A 15,200-nucleotide genomic window follows, 5' to 3' on the forward strand; every position below is an offset into this window, starting at 1 on the left:
GCGGCAGTGGGGGAAATTTCCAGAGAAACTGAGCTCCTGCGGGAGCGTGAGAGAACATCACTGCTGCGGCAGTGGGGGAAATTCCCAGAGAAACTGAACTCCTGCGGGAGCGTGAGAGAACATCACTGCTGTTGCAGTGGGGTACATTTCCAGAGAAAATGAACTCCTGCGGGAGCGTGTGAGAACATCACTGCTGCGGCAGTGGGGGAAATTTCCAGAGAAACTGAGCTCCTGCGGGAGCGTGAGAGAACATCACTGCTGCGGCAGTGGGGGAAATTCCCAGAGAAACTGAACTCCTGCGGGAGCGTGAGAGAACATCACTGCTGTTGCAGTGGGGTAAATTTCCAGAGAAAATGAACTCCTGCGGGAGCGTGAGAGAACATCACTGCTGCGGCAGTGGGGGAAATTCCCAGAGAAACTGAACTCCTGCGGGAGCGTGAGAGAACATCACTGCTGTTGCAGTGGGGTAAATTTCCAGAGAAAATGGACTCCTGCGGGAGTGTGAGAAAACATCACTGCTGCGGCAGTGGGGAAAATTTGCAAAGAAACTGAGCTCCTGCGGGAGTGTGAGAGAACATCACTGCTGTGGCAGTGGGGGAAATTTCCAGAGAAACTGAACTCCTGCGGGAGCGTGAGAGAACATCACTGCTGTTGCAGTGGGGGAAATTTCCAGAGAAAATGAACTTCTGCGGGAGCGTGAGAAAACAACACTGCTGTGGCAGTGGGGCAAATTTGCAGGGAAACTGAGCTCCTGCAGGAGCATGGGAGAACATCACTACTGCGGCAGTGGGGGAAATTTCCAGAGAAACTGAACTCCTGCGGGAGCGTGAGAGAACATCACTGCTGTGGCAGTGGGGAAAATTTCCCAGGGAAACTGAGCTCCTGCGGGAGGGTGAGAGAACATTACTAATGCGGCAATGGGGGAAATTTCCAGAGATATTGAGCTCCTGCGGGAGCGTGGAAGAGCATAACTGCTGCAGCAGTGGGGGAAAATTCTATAGGGACTGAGCTTTTTTTTTTTTGCTGCTGCTGTGGCGCTGGAATTGAATAGCTTCTACTTTAGTGTTTTGAATCTTTTTGTGATCTTTTCACAGGGCATATAGTGCGGAAGTGAGTGCCGCCGAAGTAGTTGCAAACGTGCAGGTAACGGCAACGTTGTCTTGAGCATCCCCGGGAGTTGAAATTATGGCAGACTTGGTCACAAGATTTGGAGGTGGATTTGAAATCTTTGGATGGAGAGTCGTAAATGTACTGGTTGTGGGACGTAACTGGTAGATTTTCCCTGGGATGCAACCGGGCAAGGGGGAAATGAAGGGTTAACCAGAGGACAGCTTATGGTGGAGTGAGCGAGTGATCTGCATACTGCACAAGAAATGTTGCGGCAGCCCAGGATCACTCTGTTGTGGGGGTCTGTGTCCAGTGCACCCCAGTAAGGGCACTGGTTCCATTGAGCAACGCAGACAGCACATTTAGCTGAGAATAGTTTATGGTACGTATAGAAATGAGACCCTCCGTAAGATAACGCGAGCTCAGCAATTATCGCAAGATAATCGCTTAGCTCACGCCTCCTATGGGGAAAAACGGCCACGATGATTTTGCTGTAACGGTTGAATGCGATTGAAAATTCAGTGAAAGAAAGGAGGAGGGATGTATTTTTGGCTGAATTTTTTAAAGTAACTGAAAAATCACCTACATCTATTTGGCGATCTTGAGGAAGTAAAGATAGCAGGGAAGATAAATCAATGTCTGCACCTGAGAGGATCTGTGTTCTGATGTTGTTGGCTACTGGGGTTGGTTCCAAGGCTGTAGCGTTTGTAGGGATGGGCATCAGTGTTGCGGAGTATAAAAAGAATGGCATTTTTGCTTGTGCAGCAGTGTTAAGAGAAAGCTTGGCCGGGACCGAAGCCGTTAGCGGAGGCCACCTCACACTCGGCTCGGCCCCTGGGACCGGAGGGGGAATGGAGAAGTTTGGAAAAGGTGGAAATTGTGGAGGGAAAAGATGCTCCTGGGCCTGCGCCGTTAGCGGAGGCAGCCTCTTGCTCGGGTTAGCCCCTGGAGCCTGGGGAGGAAAAGGGTAATTAGAGAAAGAGGGAAATTGGTGAAAATAGGACGTCTAGGCCTGCACCAATGGAGAAGGCAGCCTCACGCTGGGATCTGATGGTGGGGCTGCAGGCCACGGACAAGGGAGAGGATTAGAGAAAGCTTGAGGAAGTGGTTGTAGCGGCTGGGCTTGTGCCACTGGCGGAGTCATACTCCTTGTATCGAGAGGGGCTTAAATAGACGATGGATGCACCGCGCTGGAGAAAGCTGCGGTTCGTAGCTGGGTGGAAGGAAGAGGAGAGAGAGGCCTAGCACCCGGAGAAGCTTGCTGAAGGCCTGCGACCACGGCCTGGCGCTCGAGGGAGGCTTGGTCTAGCGAGGTGGGGCGACTCGTGCTCGCATTGTTGTCGATCTTGGATGGAGAAGTTGATTTTGGAGATGGAAAGGTTGGTTGAAGGAAGACATACAATTCGTACAGTTAGGCTTTTGATAATCTCCTAGAAAAATGGACATCTGCGCTGATGAGCACTTGTCTTAGACTTACTACTGTCCATTTCTCTATTGCAGGAATCGTTGGAAGGGCTGAGGCATAAAAAGACGCTGGAGATGCTGGTGGGTGCCTGGAGGAGGCGAGGGTAAGCCTCGGCGTATTGGGGTACGGGAAGTGGCTCGAATAGGCCGACGTCCACGTAGTGGCTCCGGGGATTCCTCGACGATGTCTGGTGGAGCGCGGGTGCTCCTGACATCGGTGGACTGAGGTGTAGAATCCATGGAGAGAAGAGGTGTAGAATCCATGGAGAGACTCGTCACCAGACGGGAAAAGCTGAATCTCTGACATTGTGGCAATTGCGTAGGACCAAATGCTGAAAAACTGTCGAGGAACATTGGTGAGTCAAATGAGTATATATAGGCCTCCAACTCATGCTGATTGGATAGACATGTTGATTGCTGATTGTCGACAGCTGGTTGGAATGATGTGATAATTGGATCAATTATTTGAACGTGCTCTTCCCGAACTTTGTTAACAAAACATAATTTTAATGCAGTGTCAAACTAATATTTCCCACCGCAAAACAACTGGGCAGAGAAAAATATGTGAGATAAAAAGAAAACAAAATAACAAAACTAAACAAGAGAAAAAGGGCAGGTGACCAGGAAAAGGTACAGAACACACTGGCAGAGAATAAAGGGAACGGAAGCAAAGATGTAGCTGAGATATCAAGCAATAAGGGGAGACAGGTGAGTGCAAACAATCGGATGCACTGAATGCACATGGAAAAGGCAGAAACAACCAAAAAGGAGGAAGAAAAAAGAAGGAAGATCAAACCTGAGTCCTGACAGGCTTTAGTCATTTGACAAAATGGCACCGCGCCTAAGATTGAAAGGCTTCAGGTCTCAGGAAAAACAACGTCAGGTGTTTAGGTCTTGCACAATTAGGCACCCGATGAAACAGCCTCAGATTAAAGGCACACTATGCAGGAATTCCGTTTTTTTGTCAAACAGCGACCCCTTGCTGTGGAGTACTTGTATTTAAAGCTACTGTCGTAAATACCACTCACGCAGAGCATCTCTGGACTCACGGCCTGATAGCTCTCGCCAACGAGTGAAAGCCTGACAAAGTGGAACTCTTGACCGGTCAGATTCTCGTTTCCTTTTCCTAGACTCTTCCGACCGCGCTTTCTTCGTTTTTTCCTTTGTCGAGTCTGCCATCACGTCTGAAATGCGTGTTACTGTAGTGTCTTCCATATGTCGAGCCGTAAAGCAATTTGTGATTCTTGCGAGATTTGGCGGGGCGCAACCTCTCAAACTTGCATTGCTGGTTTTTCCAGCGGCGTCCTCCCCCAGCTTTGCTATTGGGATGAGTCGCCCTACTATGAGTTTGTTTACTATCTATATTACTTTGAAGCTGTTATAACAAATCTTGCATAGTGTGCCTTTAAAAGGCATCAGACATAAAGGTATCAGAGGAAACTGACTCAAGACCCTGATATATTCACTGTGAAGTTCTTTTTCTTCTTTGCTTAGGGGTAAAACAAAGTTGGAAATACTTTGCAGGAATACTGTTTGTGAACATCCCGACACCGTCCAAGCTGCTGAGAACGGCGTTTCTATAAATATGTGCACACAGCAAAAATGACAGCAGTTAATAAAGCATGTAATCACAGTAATGTGTATGTTCTCACCAGCTCTGCAATTCAGCACTGTAGTCTATTCACGTCACGTTTATTTATATAATACTTTATACAAAAGATTTCTCTAAAGCAGCAGCTTTATAGTAAAACATGCAAACACAGTGACAGATGTCGGTGTGTGTATGTTAATTATGTAGAATCTATCTATTGATGATATTTTATTTATTTATGTAATCCTTTGACAATGTTCTTTATGTAGGCTAATTGGTATTCAACCATTAAAAAATAATAATAATAAAAATAACAGAGAGAGAAAGAGAGAGACAGAAGGTGCTTGAAATTGTATTGTTAGTTTTAATTAAATGTTACTCTGATCAGCAGAAATAAAGCAGTTTCCCTGGTAACCTCGGTACACAAAGCACTGCTGTGCTTATAACAACACCGTCTCGATAGATTTCTTTCACTTCGGGATAGTTGCCAAAATACAAGTGTAGGATTACAAATTTATTTAAATGTTTTAATTTAGGTTCAACAGTATTTTAACTGAGAAAGTGCACACACTGTTTTCCATTTTTGAGGCAATCAAGGTTTCGGACATTAACCTCTTGTCACATCTCAAAGGTCAGCTGGGCCTTTTGTTGATCTAATCAGGCTGATTGGAATTAGCATCTCAAGGCTCTGAGTTACACTGTTACCTGATGAAACCAGGTAACCAGCTGAATCATGTACTTTCCTTTACATGTTTTGTTCAAGAGTCCCCTCCTCTATGAAATTAATACCCCCCCTTGAAATGTATATAAACTGCCATGTAAAGTTCCCTTCGATTAGACTTGGGTAAGATTTTGGATGCAGCAGACTACAGCAAATAAACAATCCTGCTTAAAAGATACAACCCCAACGTCTCCTGGTCTTCGCTTCTAAGTCTCCTACACTTAAGAAGAAAAAGTTTGCAACAGATGGTGCCGTGACCCGGATAGAGCTACTCACCAGAATCCAGATTGAATCAACAAAAGATCTCAACGAAGAATGAACTTTCTGACTGAGTTCCAGACGGAATCTTGAAAACCTCAAGCTCAACAAAGATCTCAACAAAGAATGAACTTTCTGACTGAGTTCCAGAACTGAATCTCAACTGGACCTCAACAAAGCTGACTGAGTTTTCCAGACTGAATCTTTTCATTCAAACAACGATTCGGTGAGTTTCACTCTATTCAAAGAACCAGACCAGTACAAATTTGTGTGCCTCTGCACCGTCAGAGAAAGAGTTCTCAGACAGCTGTAGTGTTTGATTACCTAAAGTTATCCTTTAAAAGTTGTCTTTTAAAGATGAAAATATATCCTCTGTTCAGGCAGGGACGTTTTTAACATCACATGTTAAAAAGATATCCTCTGTGTCAGGCAGGGAAGATTAGTATTATTTTGCTAATTATTTGTTTTGTTGTTTGTTACCTTGTGGTGTTACCCTCTAAAAAATTTATTTGAGAGAAGAGAGTTTGATCCTCTGTTCAGGCAGGGAAGATTAGTATCATTTGCTAATTATTTTTTTTTTTTTTAATTATTTTGTGTTGTTACCCTCTAAAAAAATATTTTAGAGAAGAAAAGTTTGACCCTCTGTTTCAGGCAGGGAAGATTAGCGTAACATGCTAATAGTTTGTGATGTGTTGGTAACAAGGAAGTTTAACAATAGTTGATTTGTGTTAACAAGCGTACCCTCTGTGATCAGAGAAGTTTAGTGTTTGTTTGTGTGGTAACAAAGAAAATCCACAAAATGATTAAGAAAAGTGCTAGACTAATCTCCACAACTAAAAAAGGTGGTCTTGCAACTCCTTTGTGGTCAGATAGCGAATTTAAAACACTGTTAGGAGAACAGATGGATCTAATAGTCACTGAAAAAGTTAGACAAGAACTAACACAGAAATATGAGATTCATCCAGATAAGATTTGGTCTGTAGAAGAGTGTAAAAAAGTACTAGGAGCATGTATCAGAAAGAAAAACATGAAAGGCATAATCTGTTGCCATAGAGAATATAGCTTATCCATTGCACAATAACAAACTAGGTGTATTGATAAGTTAAATGAACAAAACAAACAATTGCAGACTCAAGTGTCCTGTTTCAAGACAAAGGTGAGCCATAATCAGGCCTCAACCAAATGTGACTCTGAAGACCAACAGTCAGATGAAAGCTATCCTGATTTACAGTCTTTCTGTAGACTAGAAAACACTAGAAATTCTGGTTTGATAGATAAAGATGTAAATGCATTTGAAGTGTGTGGAGCAAGACAAAAGGCTCAGACTAGGGCAAAAGGGATTGACTCTGTTCAATCTGTAACCCCCATACTGCAGCTACAAGCAGTCAAATTATCTTTAGGTCCTAAAGAAATCGAGAGAATCGCTGAAAATTTGCCATCAGTGCAAAGAAATTTTTCTGAGTTTAGGAGAGAATTGTCCAGAAAGATGCGGCTCTACGATATGTCTCTAGCTGAAGTCACCCAGCTAATATCACAGATCTTGACTGAGTCAGAATTCAGTGATTTTGAAAATGCTGTAAACTATTTTGAGTTTCAAAATGCCAGAAAAGATGACTTGAGAGAGGGAGTTATGAGAGTGTTAAAAAGCATTGTTGGACCAAAAGTGGACTGGTCAAAGATAACTAGTTGTGTACAGAAGAAGAATGAAACTGTTAGTCAGTACACAGAAAGATTTTGTCAGTCAACTACTGCATACAGTGGAATAGCGGACAATTCAGAGAAGGTGTTAAATGATAATGGCTCCTTAGCTCGCACATGGTGTGATGGTCTTTTATCAGAGCATAGAAATGCATTGCATTTCTTAAATGTCACATGGGTCACTAGAACCCTGCAAAACAACTTGGACAGTTTAGTTACTTGGGAAAGAAACTCTAATGTCAAGGCAAGAGTAAAAATTGCAGCAGCATCCTTTAAGGTCAACACAGAGAAGCAACAGAAACGCAAATGTCCTAAGAGAGAGGGCAGCAGTTGTTATTATTGTGGCAAACATGGACATTGGGGAAAAGAGTGTAGAAAAAACAAAAAGAATGTTAGAGAAACTAACAATGTAACTCAGCTCCTTCTCAGCCTGCTGGCTGCTCTGAAGCAGCCCCTCCCCTCGTCATTAAGCTCGTTGGGCAGCTGTTTTAGTTGTTAACCAGTTGGGCTGTGAGTGTTTAATTTCCCCACTAACTTACAACAGAGATAAAAGACTTCTGTTTTTGTTTAATAGAACAAAAGGAAAGTGACTATCTCAGCCTTCCTTTGGGGGACACTAGTTAAGTAGACTCACAGCCTTAAATGTTATGCTACAGCACAGGCCCTTCATCAGTAATGGTGTTAGGTCAGACTGTAAATGTAAAATGCCTTTATGCAGTGTCCACACTGATGAATGACAACATGCACCTGTCACGAATCCGTCCTCATGTATTATGTCTGCAATGACTGAATTTGTGTTAGGTGATGAAGGAGAAATGACTCATGATTGTGTTACGCTTACAAATACACCTATGAAAAAGTAATTCAGAAACAAGCCATTAGAGCATATGTGGCATGAACCACATTAAGTGATGCTGATTACAGCAGCTGCAGTATTGTGTCAGGGAAGAAAAAAAGAAAAACTGGACTAATATGTCACACTGTAAAGTTGTTCCCCACCTACAGGGATAGGTTAGGACACGGAACCAGTGAGGAGCCCAGAGAAGAACCGAATGCAACAGGCTTCGAGGGTCAAACTCTGCGGTGAAGACTCCCTCATAGGCCCTATCCTAGTCCATCCTTACCTCACTGTTTCCTTAGGTGTCAAAGGGTTTAAGAAATAGGGAAAGAAGTAACAACAATAACAGACTCGGAAAATTTACCACCCTAGTGTTTGAACCAATACTGCTCTCCTGTCTTTTGTTTTCTGTCGTCCTCTGTGCAGACACAACTTGATGGCTGTCCCGAAACTCATACGCACCGACCTCTTCACCTGCGTATGAAGACACCACTTCCAGAAAACAACGAGACCTACTGCCGAGCCAACTATCACAAAAGGATAAAGAAAAGAAAAAAATACACAACGCAGAGACTCACATACGAAACCTTCAGTCATCCATCAACATGATCAAGATTGTCGTACCAGTAACATCACAGACACTCTCGCTTCGCACAAGATAATGATTTTACAGAACAGAGTGGCCTTGGATTACATTCTAGCAATGCAAGGAGGTGCCAGCACCATCATCGGACCTGAGTGCTGCACCGGGTTAATGGATCCAACAGAGAACTTGAACAAAATCCAACAAGACATTCTTGATCTTTCAGCAAAATTACACCAGATGACTGAAGTTAATTTTTCATGGTTCGGAAACTTGATTGGGAAACCCTGGCTGTGGATAAAGGAAATGGCAATTGTGTTGTTGTTTGTTCTACTGGCGTACTATCTATGCGTCCACAGTATCAAGTGTTTCATTCAACATATGAATCACGCCTCTCTCGAGAAAATCACAGTTCCTACCAGAAAAGACTATTACCCGTAGGGACGTCACGGACCCTAAAATTGCATGTTTGTTTAAGTGTCTAAATTTGTATTTTGTGAGAGTTATTTAGAACTCTCAAAGGGGGAATGTAGGATTACAAATTTATTTAAATGTTTTAATTTAGTTTCAACAGTATTTTTACTGAGAAAGTGCACACACTGTTTTCCATTTTTGAGGCAATCAAGGTTTCGGACATTAACCTCTTGTCACATCTCAAAGGTCAGCTGGGCCTTTTGTTGATCTAATCAGGCTGATTGGATTAGCATCTCAAGGCTCTGAGTTACACTGTTACCTGATGAAATCAGGTAACTAGCTGAATCATGTACTTTCCTTTACATGACCCTTTATACAACCCCAACGTCTCCTGGTCTTCGCTTCTAAGTCTCCTACACTTAAGAAGAAAAAGTTTACAACACAAGCTAGCTAGTTGCAATGTGTTATTTTTACATGCAAATTAAACTAGTGAATAATACAAATTTACAAAAAAATCTCAGTGGGACATGTTCTATATAATTTAAATCAGTAAGAAAACCTTGTGCATGTGACGTCACATAGAGGAATGGCCATTCGAAACTTTCCTGTTTCCTGCTAGTCCGTTTCGTCCAATGCCTTTTTGTCCAAGGTCCGTTTCGTCCAATGCCTTGTAACGACTGAGACAAATCAGACACATTATTATTTGTTACCTTTAACAAATAAGCTTTAAAGCCCTCTCTTAATAAATAAAACATCCCTGCAAAAGAGGCAAGAGAGCAGAAAAGGTCTCAGTCACCAGGGCGACCATCAGATAAGATGGTTTTATTGCTCTGAAAAATGTGGTCATGTGATAAAACAGAGGGCATAGGAAACACGAAAACAGACCTTAAAACAGACTTTCTAGCATTAATTTATAGATGATCTGATCTATAAATGAACATGCATCCCAGGACCATTGTGTGTGATATTATGATGTCTTATAGTGTCTCTTGCATTTGTATTTATTTAATGCATGGATGATGAAATAACTACTACTTAATGTAACCCCACCTATATTGTGTCTCCAATGTAATTAAAACTCATTTAACAACTCACACTTTATTGTATATCACCTCCTCATAGAAAGCAGTGTGTGTTTGTTATATTTAATCTGAGTATAAATGGACACAAATGGCCAGGCCCACGTGTAACCACACTTGAGACAGAGTCATAAATCCTCCCAACACAGGAATTTTCCCGCTTGGAATTCCACCTTTCTTAACGGTCAAGCCAACCCAGAGGGGTGGGACCTTTCTCAGGCTTTAAATGGCCTCTACACAAGCCCTTCCCTCTCTTGGCCTTCTCAGTGGCTGCGTTCCAAACCGCATACTTCCCTACTATATAGTATGGGAAAAAGAGTAGGCGAGCAAAAAAGTATGTTCGAATCCTCAGTATTCATAAAAGAGTAGGCGAGAATTACCTGGTTGACGTACTAATTATTGCGAGATTTGGACGATAGTGCGTTCCAATATGCCTACTTTCCTACTATATAGTAGGCGAAAACAGTACGTGAAAGAAGCAGTACGTTCGAAACATCAGTATTCCTAAAAGAGTAGGCGAGAAGTTCCCGGATGATCTCCTGCTTTCGCCCAGACATTTGAGTGCTTTTCAGCTTGTACTCATCTATCCCAGGAGTCCACGCGAGAGGATACGATATAAAAAAGAACAAGAAGAAGTAGATATTTCATACTCAAACATGACGGAAAGGGTGGACGAGAGTGTTTTCAAATGTGAGTATTACAAATACAAACCAAATCGCATGTGTTGAACTAACTTTCTGTACAGTAAATTGTTGAACTGTTGAAGGTGCAAAGACGCTATATAATATGGTAAATTTGTGTTTTGCCGTAAATCACATTTTATTGGATAGAGGAGCTCCATAAGGACACATACGTCTTTAAACTGTATTTGCATACATTTTAAACCGTATACATCTGAAATACCATTACTAAATATTTATTCAAAATCTGGCAAGATTACTACGTGTAACTGATATGAAATAGACATCTGAGTGACGTGTGTGTACTATTGTTTAGGAGAATTCACTGTTGTTAACACTGTTTTTATTAGTTTAATGCATTTTACATAAAGTAACTAAACATAAGTAATCTATTTCATTTATCCATTAGTACTGTTGAAAAATTGTTGAACATTTATGATGGATAAAAAGCTATTTATTAGCAACAACCTCAACATGTAAATGTAGTATTGAGCTCATAAATCAAAGAGGTAACGTGAGTCTTGTCTGGATGTTACAGGGACGGATGAGCACACGCGGCTGCTTATCCGGTGGAGAGTGGCTCATGAAGCGCTCTTCACCGGAAAGCGTAATGCTGCCATCAAAGGCTTTGAGTGAGTATACAGAAATATTTAAAAATCAATTGAATACTTTATTTGCAGTACATTTCAATTATTGTATTTTCAAACAGAGATATAACTTTTTCATTCTTGATTTCTCTCTTGCTGCAGATCTTTTGTGGAGGAGCAGAGCCTGTAAGGCAGGGTGACGGCGGCGTTTGTTAAAAAAAAAAGGGAAAACCTGAAACAAAAATACAAAGTAAGATCATTTTGTTACTTCTAATACATAAATTAAATGATTAAATATTGTGCTGTTAAAATGACTGCTTTTGTATCATGCTTGTGCATTTTTGCAGGATCTGAAATGTCCGCAGACGGGGGTGAGCACTGAGGATGGAGAGCCCACAGCAGCATCCTGGAAGTGGTACACTGCCATGGATGAGGCAATTGGGGGCAGACCCTCCATCTCTCCTCCTGCCCTCGTTGCCTCATGTGGGCCGGATGCTGCTGTGGTCTCTTCATCCTCAGTGAGGCCAGAGCCAGCAAGAGCTAGGAAAAGGGCTATAGATGTGGAGGAGCTGATCCGGGACATGGAGGAGCGAGAAGAGGAGAGAGAGCGGAAGGCAGCTGAGAGGGAGGAGAGGCTGTGGAGAGAAATGGAGGAGAAGGAGGACAGAAGAGAACGGGAGAGACGAGAGAGAGAGGAAAGACAAGAAAGAGAAGTAAGAGAAAGAGAAGAGAGATGGCACCGGGAGGCAGTCGAGAGAGAGGAAAGGAGAGAAAGAGAAACCAACGAAAGGGATGAAAGGTTCCTTTCTGTTCTTCAGATGATCGCCAAAAAATAAATTATTTGACAAAAAACATCTTCTGATCTTTTGCACATTTGGGTTGATGTGAATTAAATTTGTGAATAAAAATGGGAATCTATATATAGATACGGTACTGATATATATATACACACAGTACTGTGCAACAACTACAAATGGTGGCCTAAGAATTTTATACAATAATATGTATATAAAACAAACTATTTCTAGGCATTCACAGTATATTAGAGACTTCTAGAAATTTAGTGATACTTTAAGATTGTAATCAAATTCATAAATTAAATATTTATGAAACGTTGATTAATAATTAGTGAATGTATGGTGTAATGTAACAAGAAAAAACACTTTAAAACACTGGTTTTACTGGAGTGTATTATATGACTTTTAAAGGTTTACAGAGTTCATGCAAGGATCTTAAAGGCAGGTCATGGAGGGTTAAGTTCCAGCACACCTGTCAGTAAATTTCAAGTAGTCAGTTATTAATTGGTTTAAATTGATTCAGGGGTGTATAATTAGGGTTGGAAAAACTCTGCTGGATAATAGCCCTCCATGACCAAAGCTGAACTTGAGACTGTTTACACAAATTACACACAGTAAAATAGTGACTAAAGGGTTACTTAACCCAAGCAAATAAATCATAATAGTAATAATTCAATAGTCATTATTTACTCGCCTTGATGTTGTTTGATCCCTCTGTTTTTTGTTTTCCTGAACACAAAAGGTGATTTTGGTCAGGTTTGTACTGTTTGGTTTAATACAATATCAGTCAATGGACTTTCAGAAGCGTCATTAAATAATGCCAGGAAGCTTCTGAAAGTTGGGCTCCATTGACTGATATTGTATGAAACCAGCAGAACAAACTTGACAAAAATTCCCTTTTGTATTTAAACAATAAAAAACATTAAATAAGTAAATAGTAAACCGTAAACAATTGCTGTATTTATATGTTGAGGTGAACTAACCCTTTAACCCACCAAATATAAATTGTAGTAAATTTATGTATGCATTTTGCATTATAGTAATTCCTTGACAAACTAAGCAGCTTTGACCGTTTATGCCCATGACTGGTTCAAAAAATGCTTTACAAATATCAATCACATTTATGCATTTGACATATTTTTTATCGAAAGTGATTAACTCCATTTATTTACAGGGACAATGACCCTGGACAAACCTGGAGTAAAGAGCCTTGCTGATTGACCAGCAATCTTCTTCTAACCAGTTCATTGGTTTATCCCTCTACACTACAAAAGGTTTTAAAGCTCTAACAAATATTTGCATGTAATTGTAAACCTATAAAATGACATTTGTCAAGAAACTGAATGCTGACAACATGAATTTTAAAACGTTTTTATCTTTCTTAATGTTTTAAAGGTAGTCATGCTCATGGAGAGCCGGCACAGGGATGTTTGGAGCAGACACTGCAGCAGCCAGATTGTCCCGCACTTGTTCTCCCACTCTTGCTTCAAGGTTGTGGGGATCAGGGGGGCCGTCATCATGGTCTTCCTCATCCTCTGGCTCAACGATGTCCCCATTGGCTAGAGCGAGATTGTGAAGCACAGCGCAGCACGCAACAATCTCAGGCACGAAGGCAGGGCTCACCTCCAAGGCCTTGAAGAAAATGCAGCGCCAGCGTGTCTTCAGCATCCCAAAAGCTCTCTCCACGATGTTGCGGGCACGGGAGTGCTTGCTGTTGAAACGCGCCTGCACAGGGTTCTGCACCGGCTCTCTGTACGGGGTGATGAGGCAGATGGGTGCACTCAGGCAAGGATAGCCTCCATCCCCGAGGATGCACTTGCCTGCAGGTGGATAAAGGCCGCCAGCATACACTGGACTGTTCCTCAGCACCCTGGCATCATGCACAGACCCAGGATACCCCACAAACACATCAAGGAATTTCCCCCGGTGATCAGTGATGGCCTGGAGTTGGATGGAGTGAAACAGCTTTCTGTTGAAGTAGCAGTGGGAGTTATTTGCTGGAGGTTTGATACGGATATGACAGCCGTCTATTGCACCAACTGCTCTGCTGAAAGCTAGTGAGCCAGACAGCTGTGCAAATCCTGCTCCCACTGCCTCCAGGTCATCTCCGGTCGGAAAGCAGATCACCCTCCTCAAAATTCCCATAATGGCCTTGCTCACTCTGTGCACAATGTTATACAGAGAGGTCTTTGGGATGTCGAAGGCCTGCGACACCACCCTGTAGGATGCTGCATGGGCCAGCCAGTGCAGGAACACAAGGACCTCAATCTCCCGTTCCCATCCATGGTCCGATTCCAGTCTGACTGCAGCAATCAGGGACCTGATGGACGGCAGAGACAGGCGAAGGTGGGCACGGTGGTCAGCTGCTTCATCAAGATAAAGCCGCAGAATGGGAACCGCTCAATTGAGATGGCAGTATGATGTGGGGTTCACCGCCTGTAAATACATCATAGTTTCTTAGAACAAAAAGCTTGAATTAAGCAATGTTTCATATGGTATTGACTTGTATATGTATTTCTTTATAGTGATATGATATCTTTTATTCATTCATTTATTTTTATTCATGTTTCATATTAAATATTTATTCATGTTTCAATAAAATATTCATTTCATTAATTCTTGCATTAATCATTGCTTGAAGGAAATTGTATGTATTCACATCAGCTGCATTTGTCTAGTGTGTATTCATACATCTATGTCATATGACAATACAACAGTTTGCTTGTTTTACCAAAATATATCATTTTAATTAAGAAAATGTTAAATAATTAAGTTGGTCAGCATTTGTCATTATTGTGCATAAGTGTTGGGGTGGGCTAGTAATGCAATTCATTCTGGGGTAATCTTAATTTTTTAAGTAGTAATACCTGCTTTGTTTGAGTATAAAATCATCAGTCTTCTCCAAAGGCGAGATCTCCGAGCAGCAGCCCGATGTCTCCTTTGTCCACACATTCGTCTAGCTATTGCAGACATGCCAACCATTTCAGACGCTGATGAAAACAGTTCTAGTTAGGTTGTACTGATGCAGTGAGATGTCGGTGCACCTATTGCTCATAACTTTTAAATTGTTGCGCTTGTGATAACGTCATAGCTGGAGACACCACTTGAACAGCACTATTAATTCATAGCCTAATGCAACAATTACATAAGTAAACTCTCAAAACATTATAATTATAACAGAGTAAAGCCAAATAAATAGCCGTTCTTGCCTTTCATTTCAGACGCAATGTCGGCTTTTAGAGAGTCGTATTTGTGGCCAATTATTTTCCAGAGTGTAGCATTCGATGGAACAGTGTAACTGGGTTCAAAGAAGTTGACAATCAGGCGCAGCGAGATGAAAAAATCTCATGCCGCAAGCTCACCGCAGGTCATGTGATAAGAAC

The 15,200-nt window shown here is 41.8% G+C and overlaps 1 long non-coding RNA gene across 1 annotated transcript; it reads left to right on the forward strand.

The window, feature by feature from the left end:
• The first annotated feature begins 10,168 nt into the window (after nucleotides 1–10,168).
• On the forward strand, nucleotides 10,169–14,231 carry LOC143718592 (uncharacterized). Its single transcript, XR_013196451.1, has 5 exons — nucleotides 10,169–10,443; nucleotides 10,972–11,065; nucleotides 11,183–11,270; nucleotides 11,368–11,733; nucleotides 14,042–14,231. It is a non-coding gene; the product is annotated as an uncharacterized LOC143718592 (long non-coding RNA).
• The last annotated feature ends 969 nt before the right edge of the window (nucleotides 14,232–15,200 follow it).

Source organism: Siphateles boraxobius, unplaced genomic scaffold (genome assembly GCF_051911475.1).
Source record: "Siphateles boraxobius isolate OS27281-9 unplaced genomic scaffold, OSU_SipBor_1 61, whole genome shotgun sequence".
Taxonomy (NCBI): Eukaryota; Metazoa; Chordata; class Actinopteri; order Cypriniformes; family Leuciscidae; genus Siphateles; species Siphateles boraxobius.